The sequence below is a fragment of the Hyla sarda genome, unplaced genomic scaffold (assembly GCF_029499605.1).
Source record: "Hyla sarda isolate aHylSar1 unplaced genomic scaffold, aHylSar1.hap1 scaffold_809, whole genome shotgun sequence".
Taxonomy (NCBI): domain Eukaryota; kingdom Metazoa; phylum Chordata; class Amphibia; order Anura; family Hylidae; genus Hyla; species Hyla sarda.
Window position 1 is genome coordinate 49665 of NW_026610835.1, and position 23070 is coordinate 72734.

General features: G+C 45.6%; 9 non-coding genes and 1 pseudogene across 9 annotated transcripts; all 10 read left to right on the forward strand.

Moving 5' to 3' along the window:
- The first annotated feature begins 1604 nt into the window (after nucleotides 1-1604).
- LOC130347073 (U2 spliceosomal RNA) lies at nucleotides 1605-1795 on the forward strand. Its single transcript, XR_008885080.1, has one exon. It is a non-coding gene; the product is annotated as a U2 spliceosomal RNA (small nuclear RNA).
- A 2095-nt stretch (nucleotides 1796-3890) lies between these two features.
- Nucleotides 3891-4027, forward strand: LOC130347066 (U2 spliceosomal RNA; annotated as a pseudogene).
- Nucleotides 4028-5462: 1435 nt separating this feature from the next.
- Nucleotides 5463-5647, forward strand: LOC130347061 (U2 spliceosomal RNA). Its single transcript, XR_008885072.1, has one exon. It is a non-coding gene; the product is annotated as a U2 spliceosomal RNA (small nuclear RNA).
- Nucleotides 5648-7738: 2091 nt separating this feature from the next.
- Nucleotides 7739-7929, forward strand: LOC130347075 (U2 spliceosomal RNA). Its single transcript, XR_008885081.1, has one exon. It is a non-coding gene; the product is annotated as a U2 spliceosomal RNA (small nuclear RNA).
- A 2093-nt stretch (nucleotides 7930-10022) lies between these two features.
- LOC130347076 (U2 spliceosomal RNA) lies at nucleotides 10023-10213 on the forward strand. Its single transcript, XR_008885082.1, has one exon. It is a non-coding gene; the product is annotated as a U2 spliceosomal RNA (small nuclear RNA).
- Nucleotides 10214-12301: 2088 nt separating this feature from the next.
- LOC130347077 (U2 spliceosomal RNA) lies at nucleotides 12302-12492 on the forward strand. Its single transcript, XR_008885083.1, has one exon. It is a non-coding gene; the product is annotated as a U2 spliceosomal RNA (small nuclear RNA).
- Nucleotides 12493-14585: 2093 nt separating this feature from the next.
- On the forward strand, nucleotides 14586-14776 carry LOC130347079 (U2 spliceosomal RNA). Its single transcript, XR_008885085.1, has one exon. It is a non-coding gene; the product is annotated as a U2 spliceosomal RNA (small nuclear RNA).
- A 2076-nt stretch (nucleotides 14777-16852) lies between these two features.
- LOC130347080 (U2 spliceosomal RNA) lies at nucleotides 16853-17043 on the forward strand. The gene has a single exon (XR_008885086.1). It is a non-coding gene; the product is annotated as a U2 spliceosomal RNA (small nuclear RNA).
- A 2090-nt stretch (nucleotides 17044-19133) lies between these two features.
- LOC130347081 (U2 spliceosomal RNA) lies at nucleotides 19134-19324 on the forward strand. The gene has a single exon (XR_008885087.1). It is a non-coding gene; the product is annotated as a U2 spliceosomal RNA (small nuclear RNA).
- Nucleotides 19325-21417: 2093 nt separating this feature from the next.
- On the forward strand, nucleotides 21418-21606 carry LOC130347057 (U2 spliceosomal RNA). Its single transcript, XR_008885069.1, has one exon. It is a non-coding gene; the product is annotated as a U2 spliceosomal RNA (small nuclear RNA).
- The last annotated feature ends 1464 nt before the right edge of the window (nucleotides 21607-23070 follow it).

The following is a 23070-nucleotide window of genomic DNA, read 5'->3' on the forward strand; positions in this document are numbered from 1 at the left end:
ACAGGTGTGTCATTGCTGTACATTGACCATGCATTGCTTCTGTGGTATTGCAAAGGCAAAGACAAATGCTTCCAGCCATCCATTGCACTAATGGATTGGTCATCAGCTGGCTGTCTATGTCCCGCATCAATATAGACCAAAGTACAGAGGGTTAGGCTATGCTATTGTGCACCTACCTGATGCATCAGAAGGTGCGAGGCCCTTGCTAAATTCTGTGCACAGACTTTGAGATCTATGCTTTAGACTGTATCTAAACCTGCTCCAACATGGACTGACATTCTGGCCTACTTTCAGCCGATGCGACTTGTCTGTCGCTGAACAGTCGCTTTTTATGTATTCAGCACCTATGTATAATGTTGTAAAAATGCTCTAGAAGCTAAAGTCGCAGAAATGTCACACATATTTGGCCTGCAACTTTCTGTGCGACAAATTCAGACAGGAAAAATCAGTATAAATCCTTAGAAAATTATCCCCCAGTGTCTCCATCTGCTGGCGGTATTGAATAAGCATTGCTGCACTGATGGGGTATGCATTAGACGAAAAAAAAGAAGAAAAAGAAGAATAATACGCCCAGAAAAGAGGCGAAAAGGAGAAAAACGTAAAAAAACGTGAAAAAAAAGTAAGAGGAAGAGAAGGGAAAAAAAGGTGGAAATGGGTTTAAAAGTGATTTCGGCGGAGAAATATATATATATATATATATATATATATATATATATATATATATATATATATGCGCACACACACACATAGATATAAACGTATTCTCCGTTGAGATATTGCAGCCGCTGCTGTGTCCAGGCCCAGGAGCCTTAGCACTGTGCTGTGATGTCACTCAATACCACTGACATCACTAGGTGTAAACAACATCTCTCCTTTGCTGTGTATGTGACTATGGAGCTGTTTGGTGATGTCGTCTATTACGGCCTTCATAGAAGCAACAGGAGATTGTTGCATCCATCTTGAACCCTCAGAACTACAGTGCTATGATGTCACTCACTTCCACAGGCCTTGCAGAGTGTAAACAACAACAACCCAGCTTTGTTGTGTATGTAACCAAAGGGATTTGTGATGTCACCTAGAACCTTCACAGCAGCGACAGCTTTATGAGGAGCATCAGCACTGCTCTGCCTGAGCAGAACCATCACCGCCATAGGTTGTCAAATAACCCGGATTTAACCCACACAGGTAAGTCCAATGGGGTGCAGGCATGTCCTCTATGCTTACAGCTTCCCGTGGGTGTTGGTTTGATACCGTTTGGGGACAGCCAAGGAGGCATCTGCAGGCAACAAAGGTAGGTGTGTGCTTGTGTGTGTGTTTCCTATGCAGATCCTAAGCCCAGTGTCACATGCAAGTAGGAGGAGTAAGAAGGGTTCCTGGCAAATCCGGGTTATGGATTGCATTTAAAAAGGCCCCGTGGGAGTGCAATGGGCCCCTGTCTTGCTGCTTAGCAATAATGGTATGGGTTTAGGTTCTGCTGTGTGTACTGGTGGTTGACTGCCCCCCAGCCCAGAGTGTGCATGGAAAATTGTCTGGCAGCCTCCCTGACAGCAAGCAGTGATAGTGCCCATAAAGGGGACCTTGTTGGGCCCGCCCCTTTCACGGTTATCGCTTCTCGGCCTTTTGGCTAAGATCAAGTGTAGTATCTGTTCTTATCAGTTTAATATCTGATACGTCCCCTATCTGGGGACCATATATTAAATGGATTTTTGAGAACGGGGGCCGATTTCGAAGCTTGCTTCCGTCGCCCTATGCATTGACCCGATATGGCAGTATCTTCGGGTACAGTGCACCACCCCCTTACAGGGTTAAAAAGAAAGATTCCTACTTTCATTGCTACCTGCTTGCTGGCTAGCCAGCTAGCCAGCCCTGTGGGCCTTGCTGCTGCTGCAGCCAAAAAACAAAAGGTGGTGCTGCTGCTGCTTCTGCTGCTTCTGCTTCTGCTTGTGTCTGGCCCCTGTTGGAGCGTCCAGGCACAGGACTTCTGCTGCTGCTGACTAAATGGCCTCCTTAATTGGATCATTTGAGTAGCCAGCACACCTGTGCAGGTAGGGCATGACATGATAGGCAGCTGCCTTGATAGCGGGTGGGTGCTGAATGTTCCTAATTGACAAAATAAGATTAATGCTTATGAAGAAATATAAAATCTCATCCCTTCCCCAATATCGCGCCACACCCCTACCCCTTAATTCCCTGGTTGAACGTGATGGACATATGTCTTTTTTCGACCGTACTAACTATGTAACTATGTAACATAACATGGGGGGGGGGGGGGGGGGGGTCTCCTGGCTGTTCACACAGGTGTGTCATTGCTGTACATTGACCATGCATTGCTTCTGTGGTATTGCAAAGGCAAAGACAAATGCTTCCAGCCATCCATTGCACTAATGGATTGGTCATCAGCTGGCTGTCTATGTCCCGCATCAATATAGACCAAAGTACAGAGGGTTAGGCTATGCTATTGTGCACCTACCTGATGCATCAGAAGGTGCGAGGCCCTTGCTAAATTCTGTGCACAGACTTTGAGATCTATGCTTTAGACTGTATCTAAACCTGCTCCAACATGGACTGACATTCTGGCCTACTTTCAGCCGATGCGACTTGTCTGTCGCTGAACAGTCGCTTTTTATGTATTCAGCACCTATGTATAATGTTGTAAAAATGCTCTAGAAGCTAAAGTCGCAGAAATGTCACACATATTTGGCCTGCAACTTTCTGTGCGACAAATTCAGACAGGAAAAATCAGTATAAATCCTTAGAAAATTATCCCCCAGTGTCTCCATCTGCTGGCGGTATTGAATAAGCATTGCTGCACTGATGGGGTATGCATTAGACGAAAAAAAAGAAGAAAAAGAAGAATAATACGCCCAGAAAAGAGGCGAAAAGGAGAAAAACGTAAAAAAACGTGAAAAAAAAGTAAGAGGAAGAGAAGGGAAAAAAAGGTGGAAATGGGTTTAAAAGTGATTTCGGCGGAGAAATATATATATATATATATATATATATATATATATATATATATATGCGCACACACACACATAGATATAAACGTATTCTCCGTTGAGATATTGCAGCCGCTGCTGTGTCCAGGCCCAGGAGCCTTAGCACTGTGCTGTGATGTCACTCAATACCACTGACATCACTAGGTGTAAACAACATCTCTCCTTTGCTGTGTATGTGACTATGGAGCTGTTTGGTGATGTCGTCTATTACGGCCTTCATAGAAGCAACAGGAGATTGTTGCATCCATCTTGAACCCTCAGAACTACAGTGCTATGATGTCACTCACTTCCACAGGCCTTGCAGAGTGTAAACAACAACAACCCAGCTTTGTTGTGTATGTAACCAAAGGGATTTGTGATGTCACCTAGAACCTTCACAGCAGCGACAGCTTTATGAGGAGCATCAGCACTGCTCTGCCTGAGCAGAACCATCACCGCCATAGGTTGTCAAATAACCCGGATTTAACCCACACAGGTAAGTCCAATGGGGTGCAGGCATGTCCTCTATGCTTACAGCTTCCCGTGGGTGTTGGTTTGATACCGTTTGGGGACAGCCAAGGAGGCATCTGCAGGCAACAAAGGTAGGTGTGTGCTTGTGTGTGTGTTTCCTATGCAGATCCTAAGCCCAGTGTCACATGCAAGTAGGAGGAGTAAGAAGGGTTCCTGGCAAATCCGGGTTATGGATTGCATTTAAAAAGGCCCCGTGGGAGTGCAATGGGCCCCTGTCTTGCTGCTTAGCAATAATGGTATGGGTTTAGGTTCTGCTGTGTGTACTGGTGGTTGACTGCCCCCCAGCCCAGAGTGTGCATGGAAAATTGTCTGGCAGCCTCCCTGACAGCAAGCAGTGATAGTGCCCATGAAGGGGACCTTGTTGGGCCCGCCCCTTTCACGGTTATCGCTTCTCGGCCTTTTGGCTAAGATCAAGTGTAGTATCTGCTCACTTGGTCTGGTCAGAGGGTGTCTGGGGTACCCGGCTCCTTGGCCTGGGGGGATCGTCCTTCTTAACGGAGGGACTTCACCCCCCTGCTGCTATTAGGGAGCCGGCTTAGTCCCCAGACAACGGGAGGCGATCACCCTTCACTGCCCACTCTTTGGTGGGGGAGTGTTTTTCTGTCCCTGCCTGGACACGCCTATTGAAGATGGAAGAGATCATGGACACCTCTCAATCTGTTGGAGAGGAGGTTCCTTTTTTTGGGAAGATCAAGAATGGGGTCCGGATCCTGCTGAAAGACCTTGAGAAGAAAAGAAGAGGACTTTCCTTTGTAATGGAGGAAATTCTTTTTGGAGTTTTGGAAATTGCAAAGACACAAATCCTTTCCATGTTGGAATTTCCAAAGAAAGGGTGCTTTGATGTTATTTTGGTTTCCGAAGAGGATTATGATTTATTTTGGAAGAAATTTGAGACAATCAAGTCTGATCCAGTGTGGGAGGGCGTGGAAGTCATTCCCCACTTTCCCAGGAGAGAAAGAATTTTAACGGTGAGGATGTATAGTCCTTACGTCCCTGAGGAGGATATTATAATTCTTTTGACCCAATTTTGTGAGGAAATTGCGCCACTTGGGAAAATTTATAATCAGTATGGAGTCTGGACAACAAAGTGGAGATTTAAAGTAAAGTTCAAGGAAGACGCAGATGGAAGAGTTCTTTATCCCCCTGCCCGTTTTAAAATAGGGGTTATCAATGGAGATATGTTTTTTGCAGGTATGCAGAATTTCTGTAGAAAATGCAAGAAATATGGCCATTTAAAGGAAGAGTGCACCTCAATGTGGTGCCAAAAATGCCAAAAAGAAGGTCATGAAATCGAATCCTGTAGCCAAAAAAGTAAATGTAATTTATGTAACAAAATTGGTCACATGTATGTGAACTGTCCAAAGAGGAAGAAGAAAAGAGAAGAAGAAGTTTCTGAACAAGAGCCAGAAATTAAAAGATCTGTGGTAACCCAAGAGCCAAAAATTGTTGGAAAAGAGATGATAGTAGAAGAAAAGAACATTGGAGAGCATAAGAGTAAAAAGAAAAATGAAGAGCCGGTGAGAGATTTAAGAGGATATTCAGGGTCTTTCCAAACTATTTTGGAGAGAGCTCCAGATGAGGAAAGAGAATTGTTCTTACAGGACCTGGATAATCTATTATCCACCTTTAAAGCCCAGTTGCCTGCAGTAAGAAACAAAGTTTATGATTCTTTTCGCCCTGACGTGGATCGATTTATGGTAACTTATAAAATACCGGCCTGGTTGGCCATCCCAGTAAAAAGGGAAATGGAAAAAGGAAGCTTAACCTATGGTTTAATTGATTACTTGGCAGTTTACGCCCGGAGAAAGGGAATGAATTTGTTATAATTTTGGAATGTTTATTATTTTTATTGTTGTTATAATATTTTATTTCAATTTGTCTTTTTTTAGGAATAAATAAAAGTGTTACCTGATGATGAACAAAACAATCGAGTCCATATAAGATCTTGGAGCTCTGATTGAGTTCTGAGGGCTAACTTAAAAAAAAAATCTGTTCTTATCAGTTTAATATCTGATACGTCCCCTATCTGGGGACCATATATTAAATGGATTTTTGAGAACGGGGGCCGATTTCGAAGCTTGCTTCCGTCGCCCTATGCATTGACCCGATATGGCAGTATCTTCGGGTACAGTGCACCACCCCCTTACAGGGTTAAAAAGAAAGATTCCTACTTTCATTGCTACCTGCTTGCTGGCTAGCCAGCTAGCCAGCCCTGTGGGCCTTGCTGCTGCTGCAGCCAAAAAACAAAAGGTGGTGCTGCTGCTGCTTCTGCTGCTTCTGCTTCTGCTTGTGTCTGGCCCCTGTTGGAGCGTCCAGGCACAGGACTTCTGCTGCTGCTGACTAAATGGCCTCCTTAATTGGATCATTTGAGTAGCCAGCACACCTGTGCAGGTAGGGCATGACATGATAGGCAGCTGCCTTGATAGCGGGTGGGTGCTGAATGTTCTTAATTGACAAAATAAGATTAATGCTTATGAAGAAATATAAAATCTCATCCCTTCCCCAATATCGCGCCACACCCCTACCCCTTAATTCCCTGGTTGAACGTGATGGACATATGTCTTTTTTCGACCGTACTAACTATGTAACTATGTAACATAACATGGGGGGGGGGGGGGGGTCTCCTGGCTGTTCACACAGGTGTGTCATTGCTGTACATTGACCATGCATTGCTTCTGTGGTATTGCAAAGGCAAAGACAAATGCTTCCAGCCATCCATTGCACTAATGGATTGGTCATCAGCTGGCTGTCTATGTCCCGCATCAATATAGACCAAAGTACAGAGGGTTAGGCTATGCTATTGTGCACCTACCTGATGCATCAGAAGGTGCGAGGCCCTTGCTAAATTCTGTGCACAGACTTTGAGATCTATGCTTTAGACTGTATCTAAACCTGCTCCAACATGGACTGACATTCTGGCCTACTTTCAGCCGATGCGACTTGTCTGTCGCTGAACAGTCGCTTTTTATGTATTCAGCACCTATGTATAATGTTGTAAAAATGCTCTAGAAGCTAAAGTCGCAGAAATGTCACACATATTTGGCCTGCAACTTTCTGTGCGACAAATTCAGACAGGAAAAATCAGTATAAATCCTTAGAAAATTATCCCCCAGTGTCTCCATCTGCTGGCGGTATTGAATAAGCATTGCTGCACTGATGGGGTATGCATTAGACGAAAAAAAAGAAGAAAAAGAAGAATAATACGCCCAGAAAAGAGGCGAAAAGGAGAAAAACGTAAAAAAACTTGAAAAAAAAGTAAGAGGAAGAGAAGGGAAAAAAAGGTGGAAATGGGTTTAAAAGTGATTTCGGCGGAGAATATATATATATATATATATATATATATATATATATATATATATATGCGCACACACACACATAGATATAAACGTATTCTCCGTTGAGATATTGCAGCCGCTGCTGTGTCCAGGCCCAGGAGCCTTAGCACTGTGCTGTGATGTCACTCAATACCACTGACATCACTAGGTGTAAACAACATCTCTCCTTTGCTGTGTATGTGACTATGGAGCTGTTTGGTGATGTCGTCTATTACGGCCTTCATAGAAGCAACAGGAGATTGTTGCATCCATCTTGAACCCTCAGAACTACAGTGCTATGATGTCACTCACTTCCACAGGCCTTGCAGAGTGTAAACAACAACAACCCAGCTTTGTTGTGTATGTAACCAAAGGGATTTGTGATGTCACCTAGAACCTTCACAGCAGCGACAGCTTTATGAGGAGCATCAGCACTGCTCTGCTGAGCAGAACCATCACCGCCATAGGTTGTCAAATAACCCGGATTTAACCCACACAGGTAAGTCCAATGGGGTGCAGGCATGTCCTCTATGCTTACAGCTTCCCGTGGGTGTTGGTTTGATACCGTTTGGGGACAGCCAAGGAGGCATCTGCAGGCAACAAAGGTAGGTGTGTGCTTGTGTGTGTGTTTCCTATGCAGATCCTAAGCCCAGTGTCACATGCAAGTAGGAGGAGTAAGAAGGGTTCCTGGCAAATCCGGGTTATGGATTGCATTTAAAAAGGCCCCGTGGGAGTGCAATGGGCCCCTGTCTTGCTGCTTAGCAATAATGGTATGGGTTTAGGTTCTGCTGTGTGTACTGGTGGTTGACTGCCCCCCAGCCCAGAGTGTGCATGGAAAATTGTCTGGCAGCCTCCCTGACAGCAAGCAGTGATAGTGCCCATGAAGGGGACCTTGTTGGGCCCGCCCCTTTCACGGTTATCGCTTCTCGGCCTTTTGGCTAAGATCAAGTGTAGTATCTGTTCTTATCAGTTTAATATCTGATACGTCCCCTATCTGGGGACCATATATTAAATGGATTTTTGAGAACGGGGGCCGATTTCGAAGCTTGCTTCCGTCGCCCTATGCATTGACCCGATATGGCAGTATCTTCGGGTACAGTGCACCACCCCCTTACAGGGTTAAAAAGAAAGATTCCTACTTTCATTGCTACCTGCTTGCTGGCTAGCCAGCTAGCCAGCCCTGTGGGCCTTGCTGCTGCTGCAGCCAAAAAACAAAAGGTGGTGCTGCTGCTGCTTCTGCTGCTTCTGCTTCTGCTTGTGTCTGGCCCCTGTTGGAGCGTCCAGGCACAGGACTTCTGCTGCTGCTGACTAAATGGCCTCCTTAATTGGATCATTTGAGTAGCCAGCACACCTGTGCAGGTAGGGCATGACATGATAGGCAGCTGCCTTGATAGCGGGTGGGTGCTGAATGTTCCTAATTGACAAAATAAGATTAATGCTTATGAAGAAATATAAAATCTCATCCCTTCCCCAATATCGCGCCACACCCCTACCCCTTAATACCCTGGTTGAACGTGATGGACATATGTCTTTTTTCGACCGTACTAACTATGTAACTATGTAACATAACATGGGGGGGGGGGGGGGGGGTCTCCTGGCTGTTCACACAGGTGTGTCATTGCTGTACATTGACCATGCATTGCTTCTGTGGTATTGCAAAGGCAAAGACAAATGCTTCCAGCCATCCATTGCACTAATGGATTGGTCATCAGCTGGCTGTCTATGTCCAGCATCAATATAGACCAAAGTACAGAGGGTTAGGCTATGCTATTGTGCACCTACCTGATGCATCAGAAGGTGCGAGGCCCTTGCTAAATTCTGTGCACAGACTTTGAGATCTATGCTTTAGACTGTATCTAAACCTGCTCCAACATGGACTGACATTCTGGCCTACTTTCAGCCGATGCGACTTGTCTGTCGCTGAACAGTCGCTTTTTATGTATTCAGCACCTATGTATAATGTTGTAAAAATGCTCTAGAAGCTAAAGTCGCAGAAATGTCACACATATTTGGCCTGCAACTTTCTGTGCGACAAATTCAGACAGGAAAAATCAGTATAAATCCTTAGAAAATTATCCCCCAGTGTCTCCATCTGCTGGCGGTATTGAATAAGCATTGCTGCACTGATGGGGTATGCATTAGACGAAAAAAAAGAAGAAAAAGAAGAATAATACGCCCAGAAAAGAGGCGAAAAGGAGAAAAACGTAAAAAAACGTGAAAAAAAAGTAAGAGGAAGAGAAGGGAAAAAAAGGTGGAAATGGGTTTAAAAGTGATTTCGGCGGAGATATATATATATATATATATATATATATATATATATATATATATATGCGCACACACACACATAGATATAAACGTATTCTCCGTTGAGATATTGCAGCCGCTGCTGTGTCCAGGCCCAGGAGCCTTAGCACTGTGCTGTGATGTCACTCAATACCACTGACATCACTAGGTGTAAACAACATCTCTCCTTTGCTGTGTATGTGACTATGGAGCTGTTTGGTGATGTCGTCTATTACGGCCTTCATAGAAGCAACAGGAGATTGTTGCATCCATCTTGAACCCTCAGAACTACAGTGCTATGATGTCACTCACTTCCACAGGCCTTGCAGAGTGTAAACAACAACAACCCAGCTTTGTTGTGTATGTAACCAAAGGGATTTGTGATGTCACCTAGAACCTTCACAGCAGCGACAGCTTTATGAGGAGCATCAGCACTGCTCTGCCTGAGCAGAACCATCACCGCCATAGGTTGTCAAATAACCCGGATTTAACCCACACAGGTAAGTCCAATGGGGTGCAGGCATGTCCTCTATGCTTACAGCTTCCCGTGGGTGTTGGTTTGATACCGTTTGGGGACAGCCAAGGAGGCATCTGCAGGCAACAAAGGTAGGTGTGTGCTTGTGTGTGTGTTTCCTATGCAGATCCTAAGCCCAGTGTCACATGCAAGTAGGAGGAGTAAGAAGGGTTCCTGGCAAATCCGGGTTATGGATTGCATTTAAAAAGGCCCCGTGGGAGTGCAATGGGCCCCTGTCTTGCTGCTTAGCAATAATGGTATGGGTTTAGGTTCTGCTGTGTGTACTGGTGGTTGACTGCCCCCCAGCCCAGAGTGTGCATGGAAAATTGTCTGGCAGCCTCCCTGACAGCAAGCAGTGATAGTGCCCATGAAGGGGACCTTGTTGGGCCCGCCCCTTTCACGGTTATCGCTTCTCGGCCTTTTGGCTAAGATCAAGTGTAGTATCTGTTCTTATCAGTTTAATATCTGATACGTCCCCTATCTGGGGACCATATATTAAATGGATTTTTGAGAACGGGGGCCGATTTCGAAGCTTGCTTCCGTCGCCCTATGCATTGACCCGATATGGCAGTATCTTCGGGTACAGTGCACCACCCCCTTACAGGGTTAAAAAGAAAGATTCCTACTTTCATTGCTACCTGCTTGCTGGCTAGCCAGCTAGCCAGCCCTGTGGGCCTTGCTGCTGCTGCAGCCAAAAAACAAAAGGTGGTGCTGCTGCTGCTTCTGCTGCTTCTGCTTGTGTCTGGCCCCTGTTGGAGCGTCCAGGCACAGGACTTCTGCTGCTGCTGACTAAATGGCCTCCTTAATTGGATCATTTGAGTAGCCAGCACACCTGTGCAGGTAGGGCATGACATGATAGGCAGCTGCCTTGATAGCGGGTGGGTGCTGAATGTTCCTAATTGACAAAATAAGATTAATGCTTATGAAGAAATATAAAATCTCATCCCTTCCCCAATATCGCGCCACACCCCTACCCCTTAATTCCCTGGTTGAACGTGATGGACATATGTCTTTTTTCGACCGTACTAACTATGTAACTATGTAACATAACATGGGGGGGGGGGGGGGGGGGGTCTCCTGGCTGTTCACACAGGTGTGTCATTGCTGTACATTGACCATGCATTGCTTCTGTGGTATTGCAAAGGCAAAGACAAATGCTTCCAGCCATCCATTGCACTAATGGATTGGTCATCAGCTGGCTGTCTATGTCCCGCATCAATATAGACCAAAGTACAGAGGGTTAGGCTATGCTATTGTGCACCTACCTGATGCATCAGAAGGTGCGAGGCCCTTGCTAAATTCTGTGCACAGACTTTGAGATCTATGCTTTAGACTGTATCTAAACCTGCTCCAACATGGACTGACATTCTGGCCTACTTTCAGCCGATGCGACTTGTCTGTCGCTGAACAGTCGCTTTTTATGTATTCAGCACCTATGTATAATGTTGTAAAAATGCTCTAGAAGCTAAAGTCGCAGAAATGTCACACATATTTGGCCTGCAACTTTCTGTGCGACAAATTCAGACAGGAAAAATCAGTATAAATCCTTAGAAAATTATCCCCCAGTGTCTCCATCTGCTGGCGGTATTGAATAAGCATTGCTGCACTGATGGGGTATGCATTAGACGAAAAAAAAGAAGAAAAAGAAGAATAATACGCCCAGAAAAGAGGCGAAAAGGAGAAAAACGTAAAAAAACGTGAAAAAAAAGTAAGAGGAAGAGAAGGGAAAAAAAGGTGGAAATGGGTTTAAAAGTGATTTCGGCGGAGAATATATATATATATATATATATATATATATATATATATATATATGCGCACACACACACATAGATATAAACGTATTCTCCGTTGAGATATTGCAGCCGCTGCTGTGTCCAGGCCCAGGAGCCTTAGCACTGTGCTGTGATGTCACTCAATACCACTGACATCACTAGGTGTAAACAACATCTCTCCTTTGCTGTGTATGTGACTATGGAGCTGTTTGGTGATGTCGTCTATTACGGCCTTCATAGAAGCAACAGGAGATTGTTGCATCCATCTTGAACCCTCAGAACTACAGTGCTATGATGTCACTCACTTCCACAGGCCTTGCAGAGTGTAAACAACAACAACCCAGCTTTGTTGTGTATGTAACCAAAGGGATTTGTGATGTCACCTAGAACCTTCACAGCAGCGACAGCTTTATGAGGAGCATCAGCACTGCTCTGCCTGAGCAGAACCATCACCGCCATAGGTTGTCAAATAACCCGGATTTAACCCACACAGGTAAGTCCAATGGGGTGCAGGCATGTCCTCTATGCTTACAGCTTCCCGTGGGTGTTGGTTTGATACCGTTTGGGGACAGCCAAGGAGGCATCTGCAGGCAACAAAGGTAGGTGTGTGCTTGTGTGTGTGTTTCCTATGCAGATCCTAAGCCCAGTGTCACATGCAAGTAGGAGGAGTAAGAAGGGTTCCTGGCAAATCCGGGTTATGGATTGCATTTAAAAAGGCCCCGTGGGAGTGCAATGGGCCCCTGTCTTGCTGCTTAGCAATAATGGTATGGGTTTAGGTTCTGCTGTGTGTACTGGTGGTTGACTGCCCCCCAGCCCAGAGTGTGCATGGAAAATTGTCTGGCAGCCTCCCTGACAGCAAGCAGTGATAGTGCCCATGAAGGGGACCTTGTTGGGCCCGCCCCTTTCACGGTTATCGCTTCTCGGCCTTTTGGCTAAGATCAAGTGTAGTATCTGTTCTTATCAGTTTAATATCTGATACGTCCCCTATCTGGGGACCATATATTAAATGGATTTTTGAGAACGGGGGCCGATTTCGAAGCTTGCTTCCGTCGCCCTATGCATTGACCCGATATGGCAGTATCTTCGGGTACAGTGCACCACCCCCTTACAGGGTTAAAAAGAAAGATTCCTACTTTCATTGCTACCTGCTTGCTGGCTGCTAGCCAGCTAGCCAGCCCTGTGGGCCTTGCTGCTGCTGCAGCCAAAAAACAAAAGGTGGTGCTGCTGCTGCTTCTGCTGCTTCTGCTTCTGCTTGTGTCTGGCCCCTGTTGGAGCGTCCAGGCACAGGACTTCTGCTGCTGCTGACTAAATGGCCTCCTTAATTGGATCATTTGAGTAGCCAGCACACCTGTGCAGGTAGGGCATGACATGATAGGCAGCTGCCTTGATAGCGGGTGGGTGCTGAATGTTCCTAATTGACAAAATAAGATTAATGCTTATGAAGAAATATAAAATCTCATCCCTTCCCCAATATCGCGCCACACCCCTACCCCTTAATTCCCTGGTTGAACGTGATGGACATATGTCTTTTTTCGACCGTACTAACTATGTAACTATGTAACATAACATGGGGGGGGGGGGGGTCTCCTGGCTGTTCACACAGGTGTGTCATTGCTGTACATTGACCATGCATTGCTTCTGTGGTATTGCAAAGGCAAAGACAAATGCTTCCAGCCATCCATTGCACTAATGGATTGGTCATCAGCTGGCTGTCTATGTCCCGCATCAATATAGACCAAAGTACAGAGGGTTAGGCTATGCTATTGTGCACCTACCTGATGCATCAGAAGGTGCGAGGCCCTTGCTAAATTCTGTGCACAGACTTTGAGATCTATGCTTTAGACTGTATCTAAACCTGCTCCAACATGGACTGACATTCTGGCCTACTTTCAGCCGATGCGACTTGTCTGTCGCTGAACAGTCGCTTTTTATGTATTCAGCACCTATGTATAATGTTGTAAAAATGCTCTAGAAGCTAAAGTCGCAGAAATGTCACACATATTTGGCCTGCAACTTTCTGTGCGACAAATTCAGACAGGAAAAATCAGTATAAATCCTTAGAAAATTATCCCCCAGTGTCTCCATCTGCTGGCGGTATTGAATAAGCATTGCTGCACTGATGGGGTATGCATTAGACGAAAAAAAAGAAGAAAAAGAAGAATAATACGCCCAGAAAAGAGGCGAAAAGGAGAAAAACGTAAAAAAACGTGAAAAAAAAGTAAGAGGAAGAGAAGGGAAAAAAAGGTGGAAATGGGTTTAAAAGTGATTTCGGCGGAGAATATATATATATATATATATATATATATATATATATATATATATATGCGCACACACACACATAGATATAAACGTATTCTCCGTTGAGATATTGCAGCCGCTGCTGTGTCCAGGCCCAGGAGCCTTAGCACTGTGCTGTGATGTCACTCAATACCACTGACATCACTAGGTGTAAACAACATCTCTCCTTTGCTGTGTATGTGACTATGGAGCTGTTTGGTGATGTCGTCTATTACGGCCTTCATAGAAGCAACAGGAGATTGTTGCATCCATCTTGAACCCTCAGAACTACAGTGCTATGATGTCACTCACTTCCACAGGCCTTGCAGAGTGTAAACAACAACAACCCAGCTTTGTTGTGTATGTAACCAAAGGGATTTGTGATGTCACCTAGAACCTTCACAGCAGCGACAGCTTTATGAGGAGCATCAGCACTGCTCTGCCTGAGCAGAACCATCACCGCCATAGGTTGTCAAATAACCCGGATTTAACCCACACAGGTAAGTCCAATGGGGTGCAGGCATGTCCTCTATGCTTACAGCTTCCCGTGGGTGTTGGTTTGATACCGTTTGGGGACAGCCAAGGAGGCATCTGCAGGCAACAAAGGTAGGTGTGTGCTTGTGTGTGTGTTTCCTATGCAGATCCTAAGCCCAGTGTCACATGCAAGTAGGAGGAGTAAGAAGGGTTCCTGGCAAATCCGGGTTATGGATTGCATTTAAAAAGGCCCCGTGGGAGTGCAATGGGCCCCTGTCTTGCTGCTTAGCAATAATGGTATGGGTTTAGGTTCTGCTGTGTGTACTGGTGGTTGACTGCCCCCCAGCCCAGAGTGTGCATGGAAAATTGTCTGGCAGCCTCCCTGACAGCAAGCAGTGATAGTGCCCATGAAGGGGACCTTGTTGGGCCCGCCCCTTTCACGGTTATCGCTTCTCGGCCTTTTGGCTAAGATCAAGTGTAGTATCTGTTCTTATCAGTTTAATATCTGATACGTCCCCTATCTGGGGACCATATATTAAATGGATTTTTGAGAACGGGGGCCGATTTCGAAGCTTGCTTCCGTCGCCCTATGCATTGACCCGATATGGCAGTATCTTCGGGTACAGTGCACCACCCCCTTACAGGGTTAAAAAGAAAGATTCCTACTTTCATTGCTACCTGCTTGCTGGCTAGCCAGCTAGCCAGCCCTGTGGGCCTTGCTGCTGCTGCAGCCAAAAAACAAAAGGTGGTGCTGCTGCTGCTTCTGCTGCTTCTGCTTCTGCTTGTGTCTGGCCCCTGTTGGAGCGTCCAGGCACAGGACTTCTGCTGCTGCTGACTAAATGGCCTCCTTAATTGGATCATTTGAGTAGCCAGCACACCTGTGCAGGTAGGGCATGACATGATAGGCAGCTGCCTTGATAGCGGGTGGGTGCTGAATGTTCCTAATTGACAAAATAAGATTAATGCTTATGAAGAAATATAAAATCTCATCCCTTCCCCAATATCGCGCCACACCCCTACCCCTTAATTCCCTGGTTGAACGTGATGGACATATGTCTTTTTTCGACCGTACTAACTATGTAACTATGTAACATAACATGGGGGGGGGGGGGGGTCTCCTGGCTGTTCACACAGGTGTGTCATTGCTGTACATTGACCATGCATTGCTTCTGTGGTATTGCAAAGGCAAAGACAAATGCTTCCAGCCATCCATTGCACTAATGGATTGGTCATCAGCTGGCTGTCTATGTCCCGCATCAATATAGACCAAAGTACAGAGGGTTAGGCTATGCTATTGTGCACCTACCTGATGCATCAGAAGGTGCGAGGCCCTTGCTAAATTCTGTGCACAGACTTTGAGATCTATGCTTTAGACTGTATCTAAACCTGCTCCAACATGGACTGACATTCTGGCCTACTTTCAGCCGATGCGACTTGTCTGTCGCTGAACAGTCGCTTTTTATGTATTCAGCACCTATGTATAATGTTGTAAAAATGCTCTAGAAGCTAAAGTCGCAGAAATGTCACACATATTTGGCCTGCAACTTTCTGTGCGACAAATTCAGACAGGAAAAATCAGTATAAATCCTTAGAAAATTATCCCCCAGTGTCTCCATCTGCTGGCGGTATTGAATAAGCATTGCTGCACTGATGGGGTATGCATTAGACGAAAAAAAAGAAGAAAAAGAAGAATAATACGCCCAGAAAAGAGGCGAAAAGGAGAAAAACGTAAAAAAACGTGAAAAAAAAGTAAGAGGAAGAGAAGGGAAAAAAAGGTGGAAATGGGTTTAAAAGTGATTTCGGCGGAGAAATATATATATATATATATATATATATATATGCGCACACACACACATAGATATAAACGTATTCTCCGTTGAGATATTGCAGCCGCTGCTGTGTCCAGGCCCAGGAGCCTTAGCACTGTGCTGTGATGTCACTCAATACCACTGACATCACTAGGTGTAAACAACATCTCTCCTTTGCTGTGTATGTGACTATGGAGCTGTTTGGTGATGTCGTCTATTACGGCCTTCATAGAAGCAACAGGAGATTGTTGCATCCATCTTGAACCCTCAGAACTACAGTGCTATGATGTCACTCACTTCCACAGGCCTTGCAGAGTGTAAACAACAACAACCCAGCTTTGTTGTGTATGTAACCAAAGGGATTTGTGATGTCACCTAGAACCTTCACAGCAGCGACAGCTTTATGAGGAGCATCAGCACTGCTCTGCCTGAGCAGAACCATCACCGCCATAGGTTGTCAAATAACCCGGATTTAACCCACACAGGTAAGTCCAATGGGGTGCAGGCATGTCCTCTATGCTTACAGCTTCCCGTGGGTGTTGGTTTGATACCGTTTGGGGACAGCCAAGGAGGCATCTGCAGGCAACAAAGGTAGGTGTGTGCTTGTGTGTGTGTTTCCTATGCAGATCCTAAGCCCAGTGTCACATGCAAGTAGGAGGAGTAAGAAGGGTTCCTGGCAAATCCGGGTTATGGATTGCATTTAAAAAGGCCCCGTGGGAGTGCAATGGGCCCCTGTCTTGCTGCTTAGCAATAATGGTATGGGTTTAGGTTCTGCTGTGTGTACTGGTGGTTGACTGCCCCCCAGCCCAGAGTGTGCATGGAAAATTGTCTGGCAGCCTCCCTGACAGCAAGCAGTGATAGTGCCCATGAAGGGGACCTTGTTGGGCCCGCCCCTTTCACGGTTATCGCTTCTCGGCCTTTTGGCTAAGATCAAGTGTAGTATCTGTTCTTATCAGTTTAATATCTGATACGTCCCCTATCTGGGGACCATATATTAAATGGATTTTTGAGAACGGGGGCCGATTTCGAAGCTTGCTTCCGTCGCCCTATGCATTGACCCGATATGGCAGTATCTTCGGGTACAGTGCACCACCCCCTTACAGGGTTAAAAAGAAAGATTCCTACTTTCATTGCTACCTGCTTGCTGGCTAGCCAGCTAGCCAGCCCTGTGGGCCTTGCTGCTGCTGCAGCCAAAAAACAAAAGGTGGTGCTGCTGCTGCTTCTGCTGCTTCTGCTTCTGCTTGTGTCTGGCCCCTGTTGGAGCGTCCAGGCACAGGACTTCTGCTGCTGCTGACTAAATGGCCTCCTTAATTGGATCATTTGAGTAGCCAGCACACCTGTGCAGGTAGGGCATGACATGATAGGCAGCTGCCTTGATAGCGGGTGGGTGCTGAATGTTCCTAATTGACAAAATAAGATTAATGCTTATGAAGAAATATAAAATCTCATCCCTTCCCCAATATCGCGCCACACCCCTACCCCTTAATTCCCTGGTTGAACGTGATGGACATATGTCTTTTTTCGACCGTACTAACTATGTAACTATGTAACATAACATGGGGGGGGGGGGGGGTCTCCTGGCTGTTCACACAGGTGTGTCATTGCTGTACATTGACCATGCATTGCTTCTGTGGTATTGCAAAGGCAAAGACAAATGCTTCCAGCCATCCATTGCACTAATGGATTGGTCATCAGCTGGCTGTCTATGTCCCGCATCAATATAGACCAAAGTACAGAGGGTTAGGCTATGCTATTGTGCACCTACCTGATGCATCAGAAGGTGCGAGGCCCTTGCTAAATTCTGTGCACAGACTTTGAGATCTATGCTTTAGACTGTATCTAAACCTGCTCCAACATGGACTGACATTCTGGCCTACTTTCAGCCGATGCGACTTGTCTGTCGCTGAACAGTCGCTTTTTATGTATTCAGCACCTATGTATAATGTTGTAAAAATGCTCTAGAAGCTAAAGTCGCAGAAATGTCACACATATTTGGCCTGCAACTTTCTGTGCGACAAATTCAGACAGGAAAAATCAGTATAAATCCTTAGAAAATTATCCCCCAGTGTCTCCATCTGCTGGCGGTATTGAATAAGCATTGCTGCACTGATGGGGTATGCATTAGACGAAAAAAAAGAAGAAAAAGAAGAATAATACGCCCAGAAAAGAGGCGAAAAGGAGAAAAACGTAAAAAAACGTGAAAAAAAAGTAAGAGGAAGAGAAGGGAAAAAAAGGTGGAAATGGGTTTAAAAGTGATTTCGGCGGAGAAATATATATATATATATATATATATATATATATATATATATATATGCGCACACACACACATAGATATAAACGTATTCTCCGTTGAGATATTGCAGCCGCTGCTGTGTCCAGGCCCAGGAGCCTTAGCACTGTGCTGTGATGTCACTCAATACCACTGACATCACTAGGTGTAAACAACATCTCTCCTTTGCTGTGTATGTGACTATGGAGCTGTTTGGTGATGTCGTCTATTACGGCCTTCATAGAAGCAACAGGAGATTGTTGCATCCATCTTGAACCCTCAGAACTACAGTGCTATGATGTCACTCACTTCCACAGGCCTTGCAGAGTGTAAACAACAACAACCCAGCTTTGTTGTGTATGTAACCAAAGGGATTTGTGATGTCACCTAGAACCTTCACAGCAGCGACAGCTTTATGAGGAGCATCAGCACTGCTCTGCCTGAGCAGAACCATCACCGCCATAGGTTGTCAAATAACCCGGATTTAACCCACACAGGTAAGTCCAATGGGGTGCAGGCATGTCCTCTATGCTTACAGCTTCCCGTGGGTGTTGGTTTGATACCGTTTGGGGACAGCCAAGGAGGCATCTGCAGGCAACAAAGGTAGGTGTGTGCTTGTGTGTGTGTTTCCTATGCAGATCCTAAGCCCAGTGTCACATGCAAGTAGGAGGAGTAAGAAGGGTTCCTGGCAAATCCGGGTTATGGATTGCATTTAAAAAGGCCCCGTGGGAGTGCAATGGGCCCCTGTCTTGCTGCTTAGCAATAATGGTATGGGTTTAGGTTCTGCTGTGTGTACTGGTGGTTGACTGCCCCCCAGCCCAGAGTGTGCATGGAAAATTGTCTGGCAGCCTCCCTGACAGCAAGCAGTGATAGTGCCCATGAAGGGGACCTTGTTGGGCCCGCCCCTTTCACGGTTATCGCTTCTCGGCCTTTTGGCTAAGATCAAGTGTAGTATCTGTTCTTATCAGTTTAATATCTGATACGTCCCCTATCTGGGGACCATATATTAAATGGATTTTTGAGAACGGGGGCCGATTTCGAAGCTTGCTTCCGTCGCCCTATGCATTGACCCGATATGGCAGTATCTTCGGGTACAGTGCACCACCCCCTTACAGGGTTAAAAAGAAAGATTCCTACTTTCATTGCTACCTGCTTGCTGGCTAGCCAGCTAGCCAGCCCTGTGGGCCTTGCTGCTGCTGCAGCCAAAAAACAAAAGGTGGTGCTGCTGCTGCTTCTGCTGCTTCTGCTTCTGCTTGTGTCTGGCCCCTGTTGGAGCGTCCAGGCACAGGACTTCTGCTGCTGCTGACTAAATGGCCTCCTTAATTGGATCATTTGAGTAGCCAGCACACCTGTGCAGGTAGGGCATGACATGATAGGCAGCTGCCTTGATAGCGGGTGGGTGCTGAATGTTCCTAATTGACAAAATAAGATTAATGCTTATGAAGAAATATAAAATCTCATCCCTTCCCCAATATCGCGCCACACCCCTACCCCTTAATTCCCTGGTTGAACGTGATGGACATATGTCTTTTTTCGACCGTACTAACTATGTAACTATGTAACATAACATGGGGGGGGGGGGGGGTCTCCTGGCTGTTCACACAGGTGTGTCATTGCTGTACATTGACCATGCATTGCTTCTGTGGTATTGCAAAGGCAAAGACAAATGCTTCCAGCCATCCATTGCACTAATGGATTGGTCATCAGCTGGCTGTCTATGTCCCGCATCAATATAGACCAAAGTACAGAGGGTTAGGCTATGCTATTGTGCACCTACCTGATGCATCAGAAGGTGCGAGGCCCTTGCTAAATTCTGTGCACAGACTTTGAGATCTATGCTTTAGACTGTATCTAAACCTGCTCCAACATGGACTGACATTCTGGCCTACTTTCAGCCGATGCGACTTGTCTGTCGCTGAACAGTCGCTTTTTATGTATTCAGCACCTATGTATAATGTTGTAAAAATGCTCTAGAAGCTAAAGTCGCAGAAATGTCACACATATTTGGCCTGCAACTTTCTGTGCGACAAATTCAGACAGGAAAAATCAGTATAAATCCTTAGAAAATTATCCCCCAGTGTCTCCATCTGCTGGCGGTATTGAATAAGCATTGCTGCACTGATGGGGTATGCATTAGACGAAAAAAAAGAAGAAAAAGAAGAATAATACGCCCAGAAAAGAGGCGAAAAGGAGAAAAACGTAAAAAAACGTGAAAAAAAAGTAAGAGGAAGAGAAGGGAAAAAAAGGTGGAAATGGGTTTAAAAGTGATTTCGGCGGAGAATATATATATATATATATATATATATATATATATATATATATATATGCGCACACACACACATAGATATAAACGTATTCTCCGTTGAGATATTGCAGCCGCTGCTGTGTCCAGGCCCAGGAGCCTTAGCACTGTGCTGTGATGTCACTCAATACCACTGACATCACTAGGTGTAAACAACATCTCTCCTTTGCTGTGTATGTGACTATGGAGCTGTTTGGTGATGTCGTCTATTACGGCCTTCATAGAAGCAACAGGAGATTGTTGCATCCATCTTGAACCCTCAGAACTACAGTGCTATGATGTCACTCACTTCCACAGGCCTTGCAGAGTGTAAACAACAACAACCCAGCTTTGTTGTGTATGTAACCAAAGGGATTTGTGATGTCACCTAGAACCTTCACAGCAGCGACAGCTTTATGAGGAGCATCACAGCACTGCTCTGCCTGAGCAGAACCATCACCGCCATAGGTTGTCAAATAACCCGGATTTAACCCACACAGGTAAGTCCAATGGGGTGCAGGCATGTCCTCTATGCTTACAGCTTCCCGTGGGTGTTGGTTTGATACCGTTTGGGGACAGCCAAGGAGGCATCTGCAGGCAACAAAGGTAGGTGTGTGCTTGTGTGTGTGTTTCCTATGCAGATCCTAAGCCCAGTGTCACATGCAAGTAGGAGGAGTAAGAAGGGTTCCTGGCAAATCCGGGTTATGGATTGCATTTAAAAAGGCCCCGTGGGAGTGCAATGGGCCCCTGTCTTGCTGCTTAGCAATAATGGTATGGGTTTAGGTTCTGCTGTGTGTACTGGTGGTTGACTGCCCCCCAGCCCAGAGTGTGCATGGAAAATTGTCTGGCAGCCTCCCTGACAGCAAGCAGTGATAGTGCCCATGAAGGGGACCTTGTTGGGCCCGCCCCTTTCACGGTTATCGCTTCTCGGCCTTTTGGCTAATCAAGTGTAGTATCTGTTCTTATCAGTTTAATATCTGATACGTCCCCTATCTGGGGACCATATATTAAATGGATTTTTGAGAACGGGGGCCGATTTCGAAGCTTGCTTCCGTCGCCCTATGCATTGACCCGATATGGCAGTATCTTCGGGTACAGTGCACCACCCCCTTACAGGGTTAAAAAGAAAGATTCCTACTTTCATTGCTACCTGCTTGCTGGCTAGCCAGCTAGCCAGCCCTGTGGGCCTTGCTGCTGCTGCAGCCAAAAAACAAAAGGTGGTGCTGCTGCTGCTTCTGCTGCTTCTGCTTCTGCTTGTGTCTGGCCCCTGTTGGAGCGTCCAGGCACAGGACTTCTGCTGCTGCTGACTAAATGGCCTCCTTAATTGGATCATTTGAGTAGCCAGCACACCTGTGCAGGTAGGGCATGACATGATAGGCAGCTGCCTTGATAGCGGGTGGGTGCTGAATGTTCCTAATTGACAAAATAAGATTAATGCTTATGAAGAAATATAAAATCTCATCCCTTCCCCAATATCGCGCCACACCCCTACCCCTTAATTCCCTGGTTGAACGTGATGGACATATGTCTTTTTTCGACCGTACTAACTATGTAACTATGTAACATAACATGGGGGGGGGGGGGTCTCCTGGCTGTTCACACAGGTGTGTCATTGCTGTACATTGACCATGCATTGCTTCTGTGGTATTGCAAAGGCAAAGACAAATGCTTCCAGCCATCCATTGCACTAATGGATTGGTCATCAGCTGGCTGTCTATGTCCCGCATCAATATAGACCAAAGTACAGAGGGTTAGGCTATGCTATTGTGCACCTACCTGATGCATCAGAAGGTGCGAGGCCCTTGCTAAATTCTGTGCACAGACTTTGAGATCTATGCTTTAGACTGTATCTAAACCTGCTCCAACATGGACTGACATTCTGGCCTACTTTCAGCCGATGCGACTTGTCTGTCGCTGAACAGTCGCTTTTTATGTATTCAGCACCTATGTATAATGTTGTAAAAATGCTCTAGAAGCTAAAGTCGCAGAAATGTCACACATATTTGGCCTGCAACTTTCTGTGCGACAAATTCAGACAGGAAAAATCAGTATAAATCCTTAGAAAATTATCCCCCAGTGTCTCCATCTGCTGGCGGTATTGAATAAGCATTGCTGCACTGATGGGGTATGCATTAGACGAAAAAAAAGAAGAAAAAGAAGAATAATACGCCCAGAAAAGAGGCGAAAAGGAGAAAAACGTAAAAAAACGTGAAAAAAAAGTAAGAGGAAGAGAAGGGAAAAAAAGGTGGAAATGGGTTTAAAAGTGATTTCGGCGGAGATATATATATATATATATATATATATATATATATATATATATATATATGCGCACACACACACATAGATATAAACGTATTCTCCGTTGAGATATTGCAGCCGCTGCTGTGTCCAGGCCCAGGAGCCTTAGCACTGTGCTGTGATGTCACTCAATACCACTGACATCACTAGGTGTAAACAACATCTCTCCTTTGCTGTGTATGTGACTATGGAGCTGTTTGGTGATGTCGTCTATTACGGCCTTCATAGAAGCAACAGGAGATTGTTGCATCCATCTTGAACCCTCAGAACTACA